The sequence below is a fragment of the Dromaius novaehollandiae genome, chromosome 4 (genome assembly GCF_036370855.1).
Source record: "Dromaius novaehollandiae isolate bDroNov1 chromosome 4, bDroNov1.hap1, whole genome shotgun sequence".
Taxonomy (NCBI): Eukaryota; Metazoa; Chordata; class Aves; order Casuariiformes; family Dromaiidae; genus Dromaius; species Dromaius novaehollandiae.
In genome coordinates, this window is record NC_088101.1 from 61124882 (window position 1) to 61139152 (window position 14271).

General features: G+C 35.6%; 1 protein-coding gene across 2 annotated transcripts in view; it reads left to right on the forward strand.

Moving 5' to 3' along the window:
• The window catches only part of KCTD8 (potassium channel tetramerization domain containing 8), a 100944-nt gene that overhangs the window by 85061 nt on the left and 1612 nt on the right, over window positions 1–14271 (forward strand). The window lies entirely within an intron of this gene.

The window sequence follows — 14271 nt, forward strand, 5'->3', positions numbered from 1 at the left end:
AAAGCTCAAAATGCCACTCTGCTCCTAATTGAAATTTTCTTCTGATAATTTACTGGAATGTAGGGTTAAGGTGAAATGTATAAATAAATGGGTCTCTCCTGAATTCTCTTTACTTTTTGTAGTTTTCATTTGCTTTGCCTTTTGGAGGGCTAAATTAGATATAGACTAATAGTATCTATTTCAGTAAGACATGTCTTGTGAATCTCATGATTTGGTGTATTTCATAAAAAGCCAAGTTCCAGTAATAATATAAGAAATGAGATTTTTGTTAAAGATTACTGTTACCTTCTTTAGATAGCATTCTGTATTCATTCTGGATTCAATTTGCAGGACTGTAGAAAGTCAGTCCATGTTTTATAATTTAACATTTTTATTATTTAGAAACTTTGCAAATATAGTTAATATTTCGAGAAGGAATGAGTTTAATTAACACATTTCAGTCTGAGTTAGATGTAATTTATTCACTATAGACTATTTGTGTTAAGCGATTAAATGTCATGTCTCAGTCATGTATATTGATTTTGTTTCCTGATAAGATATCTGAAACTTCTGAAATAAGTGCAGGATCAATTCTTCTCACCCTTCCTAGTGCTCATTTCACCTGTAAAGGCCAGAATTGGACACAAGTAGCTGTCACTATACAGAAAATAATTCTGAGGATGGATTTAAGGAATAAATAAATATTTCAGGCAGGATGTCTCTGCTTACAAATTATGCATTATGTTGCATGGAGTTAAAGTGAATTGGAATCAGAAGCATATGTAATATCTGTAGGACCAATCCTACTGGTCTAAAGGAGCTCAGAACAGGTCCCGTGTCTTTTATCCCTTGATTACAGTTGCAGAAAGATGGGAGGAGTTCATTAGGATGGGATAGAAAACAAAGTATTGGAGAAAGCTTGAAAAAGCCAACCAGGACCTGGCTGCTCCATAGGCCTACAATGCTGCCTAACCAAGGGCACAGAAATATCTTCTAGCAACTGGTATTTTCAACTACAGCCACATGAAATTCAGATATACTGAAGAAGCAGGGCTCTGGTTCTTTGGATGACAAGGGCACATTTGTGTATATTGAAAGCAATGTGGATGAATCTTAGATGGGCTTACTGAGAAACATAAGAAATGAAACTATATTTCTAGGAAATGGTTTCCATTTTCCATCTCTGTACCTAAAACTCCAGACTTTAAAGCACCTGGCTGTGGAAAGTTCAACTTTATCTCCTTCCAGAGCATCTGTTTTGTTCTCTTGAAAAGATATTTTTTGTAGTTTATTGCTTTAACCTTGTTTCTCAATCCCTACATTAAATCTCTTAATTTTACATCAAATATGGGTTGCTAGTTCTTGCACTCAAGGCTTTTGATTGCCTGTCCTCACCTATCCAGCCCCTATTATTTGCTGCTGAAATGTTAAGTCTTGGCCCCAACCAAACCATGATGACTTTCTCTATTGGTCATATTTACATGCTCTCAGATGCTGCTTCCCGCTTTACAGAGCAGTTACCGCTAACATCTGCAAAGCTATTGCATTATTCTCCTCCAAGACCCTCCTTAAAACTCTCCATTTCTGTGCTGCTCATATAAATCCTGACGAAAGATTAAACAGCTGAAGATCTGAGACAATCAGCCCATCATGCTGACCAGTGTTGTGTTTTTTTGGTACTTTCCCATCTGTCTGTCTCTTCCCATCTGTTGTTTCTTGTCTTGTTCTTAGACTGTAACCTGTACTGGACAAAGGTCATCTATTTAATTAGTGTTGATGTACATCTCACACAATGGAGCCCATTATTAGAACATATAGTTTGCAAGGGTAATAATATTAATAATGACAGCACAGTAATAGTGGCAAATCATTCTGGGGCCTTCTCTTTTCTTACTTTTAGAGGATAAATGATGTGGAAACCATGCACAACATCACTTTTATCTTCAAGTATTGTCTAAGAAGAAGAAATTTTGTGATGTCTCAAATATTGCTGCTAGGAAACCCTATATATGTTGACTTTAGATGTGATCAGGGTAGTCCTGTGCTTTAAATGCTTTTGGTTCTATGTTGTCAACAATGTTGCTTCTTCCTCTGCAAATACTCACTCATTTCTCTTAAGAATTTCACATTGTCTTTGCAGCACAGTGGTTGTAATATTTGCAGTTTCACTGTTTCCAAAGGAGTATTCATAATAACATATTCAACCTTCAGTCTTTTTGTTTGTTTATAAGTGTTTGTGGATTTATGTTATATAGTCATAAGATTTTGCTTGTGTAAATATGTATATGTAATACTTTAAATGGAAATGATTTGCAAACTATTTTGTTTTTGCATAGGAGGACAAGATGTTGTGTATGGAGTGAATTCATTATCCTTTACATATTCAATACTTTTTCTTTTACTTAAATATATATCATAAAATAAGATTGGCTTTCTGCATATGTTTTCATATTTTCTGAAGTTATTTACTTACAGTGAGTGATTTGAGCATTCCATAAAGCTGATCTAGGAATCTGGATGTAAAGACAGTGTGTTACTATCAGCATATGTTTACATAGTTTAGGATGCAATTCCCCATTAATTTCATATTATTTTACTTTATTTTTTATGTACAAGACCCTAATGATAAAACAGATGAATAGTGTTGCTACTGTTGAAATGTTAGTCTGAAATGTACTTCAGACTATGGACACAGAAATGAGAAAGAACTCATATGATGTCAGTCGCTGTTACTTAGGGAATCTTTCAGCAAACATTTCTGTTCCTTTCACAGAATTCTTGCAGATTGTGAAGTTTCTATTATTCCAAGACAAGCATGAAAAGGCACAGAACTATACAAATCCAATCTGAGTATTTTATGAATTGCTGCCTCTTAGTTCTGGAACCCTTAGGATAGTTCACTGCAGACTCTTATCCAGATCATTTAATTTATTGCTGATTGTCAATAATCAACAGTAAAATACAGATTTGATTCAAGTGTGCACTTCCCATTGTTCTGCATTTGCACATTGCCTGAAGTGCTATCATTAATATCATATAAAAAACACATAGTCTGCCAAGATTGATGGAGTCTAAAATAATATTTCTTTAATGTGAGACTGTCTAATACCAAAGCCAATGCATGGCATTTTGAAAACTTGCTGCTAGCATATTTTGTACACATTCTGTAAATTCACATTAATTTGTTTTACATGCTAGTAGGAAAGAAAACTATAAAATTGAAAGAGCTGGAAGGAAGAAATTAAGACTACACATTTTATCATGTAAGATAGTAATTGACAAAGCAAAAAAATGTGAGATGATATCAGACAAACTGAAATAAAAATTAGTAAGGAAAAATTTCAATTTAGTATCTGAAATTAAATCAGGAAGCAATCCAAAAAGTAGATTCTGTCCTATTTTTACTCTTTCTTTTTCTGTTGCTCATACCATTAGAACTAAGACTAGGACCCCTGACCATCCACAGAGACAAGAGTTCTTACCAAGTTGTGAATGAACTTTTCTTAAAAGAAAATGTCAAAGCAAAAATTCCTGAAATTGCTGTCTCAGTCATTCCCCTTCTGCTTTAAACTCACGTCTGAGCTTCTTAGAGAGTGGTGATGTTTCTGTAAGTGATGATGTAAGTGATGAAATCCTTGAGGTCCCACTGAAGTCAGTTTGTGATTGGTAGAACTTAACTGAGATGACATTTTTTTAATTCCATCTATACTTATTTTGAAAGCAAACTATGTACTGACAAGGACATTATTAGGTAAATATATGTACTGTATGTATGTGTCACAAGAAGACAAGCTATAATTTCATGTATGTTTTACATTGGCATAAGCCATCACTGAACGGTGCAATCCCTTTCTCTTGAATAGTTCCCTATCTCTCTGGTGTCATTTGTTCTGGCACAAGCATTTGAGTGGCCACACAGGGAGCCACATCTGGTAGCTGAGAAGTTAAAACTAATTCAGCAAAAATGAAATGGGAATGGTTCAAAGAAGAGTGTTGCTCATTTTGGCGGAAAGAGATTGAGCTTCACATTGCCTAACGTTCTGATTAGGGCTTTGCCAAACACAGACCCAGTGGCTAAAAGACTATTTCACAGTTGAGCAGATGCCCAACCATTAGTATTTACAAAGCAGAAGGCAGCAGCCAGCAATCAGATTGAAGACAGACTGAAATTCATGATTTAGTTAGGGGTAAATATGTCCTTAGAAGGAAGGGAGCATGGAAAGGGAATCATAATATCTGGCAACATCAGAGACTTCCCAAGGAAAGGATAGGGATATAAAAGTCAGTGTCCTTCCCCAGCCCCGCTGTTTCCTCTGAATGCAGTTTGAGGACACAGGATAGGCAATAGATCTGAGTCCCTAAAACTACAGAATAAGTAGTGATTTTTAGTTTGTGCTATGAATGCTGGGAGAGAGACACATTTCGAATTTGTTTCTGCAATAAGAAGATGAAATGATTGTCTTTCATTTTTGTCCCTTTTCCTCTATGAAGCCTTTGCAAGTGTGTTGTCTGCTGTTGACTTTTTTTCTTCCCCCCTTGTGATTTAAGCCTGTGGTAGAGGTGATTGCAGGAAAATGGTTAAGACAGAACAACTTAAGGACATTTAGATACTTGAAACTGAGATTCTCTAGCAGTCCCCAGCATCCTTCACCAGGGTATCGAAAGAGTAAGAAGTCAGTTCGTTACGAGGGCTGGTGTCAGAGCTGGTAGACTGGGGCCTGTGTTAAGTAAATCTCTTCCAGTCAACAGCATTAATGAAGTAAACTTTCTGGCAGCACCAGGTAGTGGAAGGAAACACTGAAGTCTTAAGGGAGTTTATAATAACCATGTGATAAAATGTCATGCTTTCGATACCATTATCCTGACTCCTTTTGTGGTCAACTGAGAATATGGCTCTAGCCAAGTCTGATGTCTAAATTAATAATTTGGAGAGAATTTGGTGGAGTTTAATATCAATTTTGTAAAAACTAGTAAGCATTTTTCTTGGACAGAACAAAAGATTTTAGTTTTAACTCTGACAGCCAGTGAGGAATAACAGTCAAACAAGGGCAGATGATATTTGTATTATATAAAGCCTAACACAAACGTACTGACAGTTTGGAAATGAATGACAAGCACGTATTGCAGATGCTGCTGAGATGCTGCAGAGATACAGCCAGTTTGGGCTTCTCACAGTAGCAAGTGAAGTTATGGCAGAGGCATGCCTTCTGCGGAAGTCATCCATACTTGTCATATATAACAGTGCATTCATTTTTGAAATTCACTTCAAGCATCAAAATTATCTTAACTACCTACATTTTCAGATTTGGGGCAAGGGAAAAAGATATCTACAGGTGAGGATAAAACAAACCACTCTACTTGTAAAATGCATTTGTATCAAATTGCCTTCATTCTAAATTAACCCAAACCCTCCAGTCTCAAGCTCAAGCTTAGTCTTATTTCTATTACTATAATATTTGTATGCTATTATTATTATTCTGCTGTTCATGGAGTATAGCATATGGCCATCACTAAAAAAGTGACAACTTACCAAAGTTTACTTCAGGAAGAAAATTCTGTTCTACTTCAGTGAGTCCCATTTCTCCCAATAACTCATGTACAAACTATGAAGTATCTGTGTGGCTCAGGAAATCTGTAATGTCTGCTAGGAACTTGCTACAACATTCCCTTTGCCATGAGTCTAGTGAAGCCTTTTTTAAATTTGCTTCTGGGATTTTGCAGAAGATTGTGCAATCTGTTTCCTAAACAGTGATCTGCTCAAAGAAAATCAGGACAGTGGACATCTTTGGCTGTGTAGTATTGACCTAGTTATATTTTCCTGAAACTGATAAAATCTGTCCTGCACTTACAGTGGGTGGATATTGGCAGTGTTGGTGGCTTCCTGACTTTCAGTCTTTTGATGTTGATTCAGCTTGTGTTGTGTATATTCCAAACATTTTATTTTCTTCTTGTACCTCCAGCATAGCATCAATATACTAGCTATCACTAACTCCCCAGAATAAAAAGGCTGTCTTCAATATTTGACTCTGTTTTTAGTTGGATATGAAAAACAGGTCTTACCTGATTTTTATTAGCCTGTCTACCGAGAGATGACACTTTTCACAACTTCAGAATTTTCAGCTTAATATATTTAAAAAAAACTGTTGGCTCTGTTAGTTTTATTGAAATGTTGCAAATTGTCTGTATCAGAATTTCATTGACTCTCCCCTATCTAAGTAGTGTTCTATCTACCAAAAAACCCAGTTGCAAAAGTTATAAATCAAAAGAGTATGGTTCTGTGATTTATTCAAAACAAGATTAGGGTGAGTTATCTAACGAATTCAAGTTGGGCACAGGAGTATTTATTGTGTATATTCTGTCTTCTTCTGTCATTCCAAAAAACAAAAAAGGTACGCTCCCTATATACAAAATGGTATTCTTATATTTTGAATAATGACAGTATTTAAAATACAGCCTTGGTTGAAATAAACAATTTTTTCTCAAAGATTTTATGTAATTCATTCTACTCTACCACTTTTAGAAATTAGTTTAACATCAGATGGTAGTAAATATGACAGAAAAAAATGATTTTTATTGTTGTTGTGTTTCTTTTTCTTTTGAGACAAAGCACTTATCACTTACAGGCATGTGGTCCTAATCTGAAAGATAAATTGGTTCATTCACTTCAAGTACCACATAACCATTCACACACCATTGAGCTTAACACTATTAAAGGGTAATTTCCCCTGTGGGAACTATGCCCAGTACAGCTGCAATCTCTACACAGTGTCTTTTTATCTTTCCATGGCAGGTAAGGAGATTTAAATAAAAGGCTTCATGAAGTGTGTGATCACACACATATTCATCATATTGAAACATCCATGTGTTCAAACAACAAATAAACATTCCTAAAAATCTTAATGCTCCTAAACATAACAATAAGACTTCAGTGTAGAGCTCCCATTTTGAAACTTTGTGTTGGGATTAAAGCATATGAGATGTATCATAGATACGGCATAGAGGACAGGGAATATGGGAAAAACATATTTCCTATTACATTCTGAATGTAATAAAACATATTGCAATAATCAAGGAATATATTTTGCCTTCATCTCCCTCATAACCTCCATATTATTTTTAATTTCTCATCATTTCTTTAGTTTCTCTACAATGACTCACTGAACACTGCTATTACAAGAGCTTTATTCTAGCAAAGATCATAATTAAGCCTATAGTGAGGTTTTCTTTAGAACACAGTATTTTCACAAGTTCTTGCTCAAATATTTGGAGGCTCAAATATTATCTAAAATAATTACACACCTGAAGATGAATTTTCTAAGGAAGCTGGTAAAATGGGTGCTCTTTTTGAGTAATGCACAGAAAACTTCTAGAAATCATTCTTTCCTTTTTTTTTCCTTTTTTTAAGAAAAGACGATAAGTATTTTTTCATCCTTTCTGCTTTCACCATTAAATATGCTTTCCTTCTAAGGTCTTTTTTGCATTCACAATAGAATAAAGATGCTTTCCTTTGGAATCAAATCTTTGTAGCTTTCACATCAATTCTGCACCTGTTACGTCAGACAGAGTGTTGTCTCTGATTTGAATGGGGTCAACATTTAAGTCTAAAGCTTTTTGTTTAAATGGATGCAGTTTTGGAATCAGATCCACAACTCACAAGCAGCTTGTTAGTGGTTTGTGCCTTACCAACCTATCAAAATGGCCACATGAATTTACACACCCTGTAGGTCTGAACTTGCAGCTTTGCCAGAACATAGGGGATATTTACCAAAGCGTTTTGATAAAATGTGAGTACCTAAGTTCTGTTCAGCATGTTACCGAGTAGCTGCATGTCTGTCTTCTGCTGAAGTCCTACTGAGATTCACAAGCAAGACCCTCCTGTGACACTCCCATCTGCAAGGCTACTTGCTTAGCATTCGTAGATCACATAAAATTTAGACTCCGCTTAAAGTACTAAAGTTGGCATATCAACAGAGTTGCACGTTTACCCAAGAGTTCAGGGCATAGAGTGTTAACTAAATTAAATCCCATATACTAATTGTCTCTATTGCCTGAGGAAAGTTCGTTCACTTCTTCTAAATGATTACCATTCCTTTGAAGACTCAGGAGTAATCCAAGGTAAAGGGAACAGTCTCAGTTGTATTTACTGGAGCCATACTGTTGTTCATCGACTAACCACATATCAGGCCAAAGAACACAAAACATTTGGCTCTCCATAGCAATTGGCCACTCATCTGAAAGGAGGAAAAAATAAGTTTCAATCTTCCTTCTGACAAATATTTCACTATTTTATACTAAACATTCTTTGGATCAGGACTTTAACCCAAACAGCGGTTTGGCATTTTGATAAGAATCAAGTTGAAAATTGAATGTGTGTGTGTATATACATATATACATATATACATATATACATATATATATATATATATATTTTAAGTGAGTGAAACCAATTAAACAGTTGTGAAAGTGGGTGAAACAGCATGAAGACTCCTATGCAGAATTTTTTTTCCACTGAATTCTTTACATTAAATTCTTCAGTTTTTCCTGTAAGTACATGCTCTTAAGAGCAGAGTTAGAAGCACTTAGAAATTTTCCACGTTACATGCTTAGTTATTAATATTAATATTTTCTGTTTGGGATGTTCATAATGGGTAAAATTCATCTATAGGTAGAGATTCAGATAAGATTATGTACCACTTGATCCCTGTGCAGGCCTTCATATTAGGCTTAAAATAGAAATTAAGTAAAGCATAGGCCTTGGGCTGTCACACCAGAGAGCAATGAGGTGCATGTAAATTGCAAAACCTATGCTAAATAGAAAAGTTTCCTTAACAAGATGTATATAATTAAACAAAAGCATAAATTCTTTCTTTTCTGGCCATGAGACAGTGGAGTTAGCTTGACTTTTTTGTGCGTTAAGGAGGGCAAAGCCCGGGGTCAGCAGGTCCTTTGTAAGCCTGCGTGCTGCACAACTCTGTTCTGCCAAACGATCGAGGGACTTTGGCAGAATGGCAAGGCACAGAAGTTACGGCTGCTAGTCTTCACCTACAGCTCGAGTTGTAAAAGGCAAGCTGAATCCCTTGCCAGTCTCAGGGAATGAATTCCTGTGTTCTGAGAACAGGATTATCTTCTAATAATGGAAGTATCATTAACGTGCCACAGAAAATCTCAGGTTTTTAGAGCTATCTTATTACAGGTCTTTAAAAGAATCTTTTTTAAAAATAAAATCAAAGTGAAATTAGACGTAAGAGATATTCATTTACCACTGAAGTGTGATATTAAGTACCTACCCAGAAGTCTGGCAAGGAAAATGCTCCCATAGTAGTCATAATCTGTCATCAGATTTCACAGGTGACTTCTCCCTAAGCATTCAGGTTAGTGTAACACTGTGAATGTTGGTGAAAGGTATTGAAAAATCCAGGTATGCAAGATGGGTGAGTCCATTTTATTGTAAGATTTGATAAGTATTTTTTTTTTCTGTGACAGTTTATTATAGTAAATTTTACTTAGATTGTTAGGATTAAATCATAAAAAATAATAGGATGTTATTTTTATATTTCTCATGTTCATTTTCTGTAGTTATTCACAGTAATGTCATTTGAATATAATGTAATTTGAGCAAGTAGGTGCAAGGAAAGGTCCTTAAGGGGTTTAACATAGCTTTTTCCATGAAGGAAATTCTCTGCCATTTACAAGACTGTAGACCTGCGTAAGCTATAAGCTACATTTTTTCCTTTTTCAAATCACTGAGAAAAAAAAAATATTTCATGCAAGGTAAGGTGCAAATCACATACTGCCAATATTCTCAAACATGCAAAAAAATATGAGTGAAGCTGAAAACAGTATTATTGGATTAGATATCTTTTACAAATGCAATTAAAAATAACATTTGTTCTTTGCTGTCTTGTTTCTGAGCCTTGCAATATAATTAGAGAGTTTAAAAACCTGCTGTCATCTTGTTTTAGTTTTTGCTGAAATCAGCTAAAAAAAATTGAAGTTTTTACTACATGAGTATTTCATTAATATCATTGCTGCAATGTTTTTATGACCCATTTTCAATGAAAACAGACAATTTGGTAAAAATTTTTGGTTTATGGAGAAGTTAGTTTTGTCTATAGTATATCAGTTGTTCAAAAGAAGCTTTCAATCAAGTTATTATTTTTGGTTTGAGAGGCTGTACATCTACCAGAACTGTTTTTTTTTTTTTAAGTAAATTTGAAGAAACAGAAATGATGAAGATAAAATGTCCCAAATACTTTGTTTTCACTAAAATTATATGATAAAAAGACAATAATTTCTACATTTATTCTTTCTTTAAATTGGTTTAACTTTTTATTTACATCAGGAGACAGATATCATTTTATAGTTGATAAAAGTGAAATCATTTCACATTTTTCCTGACCAACTGTAAAAGTGTCTCTTTAACAGATTGCATTCTTTCTCATTGAGTTACAGTTACTGCAAATTGAACATATTTAGAGCATTCATTATATTTTTTTTCCAAATGACTATTTTTGTATCAACCTCTACTCTTACCTACATGTGTTACATTCAGCTGTAACTGCTGTGCTATAGAACTAAGAAGATTTTCTGCTCTAAGCATCAAAACAGTAGTTATTAAAATAGCTACACTCAGTGATCTACGCATATGTTCACAATTTCTAGTACATTCTGCAGTAAAAACAAACTTATTTCTAAGGAAACAAATAATCTTTGAGACACTCTAGAAATAAAGTAACTGATTGAGGAAGAAGTTCATTAGTGAATGTGCCACTGTGCATACAATAAACTAGGCATTTGACGTGAATGTAATGTGCTCCGAGGGCCTGTAAACAAGATGGAAAGGGCCTTACGACTTGCTTTTCCTTCTAGCACATCTATAGAGGGAGAGGGAGATGGAGCAGTCAGGTTAATTGGGTTTGAATAGGATTCCCTTTATTTTAAGCCTGTTTTATTAATATTTAAGAAACTAGTTGTCTATGTAAAGAAAGGGAAATATGGATAAAACAGAATATCATTATTACTATGCTTTCAGTTTTTCCAATGTGACATTTTCCTCTGTTGTAGGAAATAGAGAATTCTTCATTTGGCTCTTCAGGTTGCACTTGATGAACACCCACAAGCAGTTTAGACCTTTCTAAACTGTATTTGACTTCCAGGAGTATTTGGTTACAATTTTTAGCCAATAGTTATTGGTTTGTGGGTTGCTTCCTGTTGTATTTTCTGTTCCTGGCTGGAGCTCTGTTGCTCAGTTACTGCTCAACAGAGAGATTAGAGAGGACATTTTCTGCTTTCTGTTCAGTTTGTCATAACTGGTAGAAGCAGATTATCACCACAGAGAATAACATTTAAAATTTAAAAGTTTTTAATTCATTTTCATGAATATTTGTAGAAATTGTTTGAAAGTGGTTATTTTGTCAGTCAGTTCTGCTAGTATGTTTTTCCCCACCAAGCAATACAGAAGAGGAATGAATACAGTGAAAGTAAATGTAACAGCTTACCCATTCAGTGAAAAGTGTTTGAGAGAATCCCCCAAATCTTCTAGGACTGGCAAAATATTGCTAGCTGTCTCTGATAGAAGCTGCCTGCAACGGCGCTGGTGGAAGCACTGAGCCCAGGGAAGTGGTAGGCTCACTTCTCGACTTGTCTGCAGAAGCCCCTCACCAAGGCTCCTTTTCACTCAGTCACCACTGGAGCATTATTTTTAACAACTGCTATCAAAAAATGGTTTCCTAGAGTGGATGCTGTGGTTTAGGAGAGAGGAAGTTATATATGATTAATAAATGAGAGAGAAGAAATGGAAAGTTCAATGTCTGGTGAAACTGCCTGGAAGAGAAATGTTAACTGGGAGCTGTTGGGAGAACTGGGCAGTGGAGAGGGCAACTGGGTATACCTGGGTAAAGGAGAGAGAGCAGAGAGGACCAAGGTGCAGTGCATTAGTTCCAGCTGCTCTGTGTTTGAAAGCTGGCACGGGGTAGGAGACCTGAAAAGGGCAGGAGTGGGGGAGAGAGGGAAGCAAGGAGGTCATGAAGTTTTTTAGAAGTATGTGTGCAGTGGAGCAAATATACTGTCTCTGGGATGTAAGAATTATTCTGCAGTCTTGGAAAATAAATAGTGTTAGGTAGAGAGGCCTCTTTGAAAGTCTGTGGTAATATTCTGGAAGGGCTGAGAAGGTATGGTAGAACAGCAGCCTATGATGCAGTCTCATCCACAGATGAGTATTCCAGTATAGGGGGTAACAGCGAGATGTTTTTGAATTGGAGATGCATCTAAATCTACCTGCTAATCCCTGGTTTTGAAATTGAACCAAATATCCTTTGAGGAGCATTTCTCATGTATTTATCAATTCCTTTGGGTTTAAGCAGCTTAAAAATATTGTGAGAAAAACCTTTCTTCCAAGAGAATTATTGCTTCTGTTAATAACACGCTGCTGAGAAGAAAGTGCAGAGGCATGTAAAGAATTCTTTGTGAGGGAGGATTTGTTAATTTTTAAAAGGAGAGGTGTGGAAGAAACCTGTGTTTGGATTAAAGTCATTGTGAATTTAGATGATTCAGTGAAGCATACAGAGCTCAGTGCTGCAAGGTACTGAATCTCAGGGCTCTGATCCAAAATAGCATTTAAATACCTGCCTAATATCAGGCTATTGAATAGTCTTGTAGAAGTGAAAGAAAGTATGTATGTGTATTTCAGTGCTTTCTTAGAATGGATCCTTAGTAGGTTAGCAGCTCTGAGCCCTTGCGAAGCAAGGCGTAGCAATGGAGAAGTAATTATAATTAGACCAACCAGAAATATCTTGATTTGCAAAGTTACTGCAGAAACTGGGCAGGAAAGAAAGAGTTCAAGACAGCAAGGTGTTGCTAGCAGAAAACTCAGTCATAGTGTATGTTGTTACATTTGAAGACACTATGATTATAACGTAGATACTGGTGATAGTTATGCTATTGAAAATCAGAGTAACTATACTGAAATCATTATCTGATTAACTGTTCAGATTTATAATCACATGCTGCAAAGCCAGAGTAATTCTGTGATGTCAGCTGACTCTCTAGATTTAACATTTCCATACAACAGTTTTGAGCTAGGAAATGCTAAATGCCAAATACAACAATAGAAGGAAGATGTGTAAATAAATCTGTTTAGGAAGATGAACATATTTCTGGAAGAGAGAGAGGAGGGAAATTCTTTATAATTGTAATTTTATTTCTAATTTGTAATTCTGAAAAAGAGAATAATAAGTGGCAGCTCTGTCCCAATAACTCAAAGTTGGGCTACCATACCCTGAATTTTGGTACCGGCAAAGGCAGTTAGTGATGTTGGTGGTGCTTGGGCAAACTGTAAGGATAAGCTATTTCTTTGAGATACTTAGATGCCTAAACTGTTTAGATTCTTTCAGAATTCCTAGTAGATGCACAGCTGCCATTGAAATTGCACTCTCCATTTTCATTTTGGTGCTTAAACACCACTGAATTTTGTCCCTTTGGTCTGATCCAAAGCCTGTTGAACTCTGTAGATGTTTCTGTGAGCTTTAGATAGTGCCCCAAACTGAGATCATGACATTTATTATGATGCCAGGGTAGCATAATTTCACAGTTGGAGTTTTGAAATCAGGCTTCAGAAATGAAAAGGCTTGTACAGATTTAGCGGTTACCACCTAATTCTTCATGTTCTGCTTAAGACTTCAAAGCAAAAGTAATATCTAGAGAGAATAACAGCCCAGATCTGATTTTCAGCTATATAGAGCACTGAGCAGTTCCTGCTGATAGGCCATCAGATCTCTCTCTGTCTCTTTCTCTCTTTTCTGTTACAGAATGCTTTTTTGTTGATAACTTCATAACCTTCTTTTCCTTGCCTGGTTGTGCAGTAAGATATGTACAACTGAATTCTGAATTTGCAGTGAAGCAAGTCTGGTATAGTAACTGACAGTAAGAAGAGCAGTGAAATCACTGTAGGATAAAGAAGTAAAAAAACCTAAAGACTCGATTAGTAGAGACTCATCTCTCTGTCATTCTAGGATTAGTACTCCTTTTTCTTTCTGGAGTTTTTTTGTAGGGTTGATATCTGCAGAGCATAGTATCAGTAGACTGTTCTGAAAAGATAAATTAGAGTTTGCAAAAAAAGAATCAAAAACCTTGAAATATTTTTTTATATAAACTAAAGAAAAAGGTTTGCAAATTCTATGCTATTATTTTCCTAATACTACAACGATCTGATTTCTCATAATAAACTTCTTGAGGTGTAATGGCAAAATAGCTCATTTGAAGTTTCCTGCAGGGGTTTCTGGTGCAGATAATCTG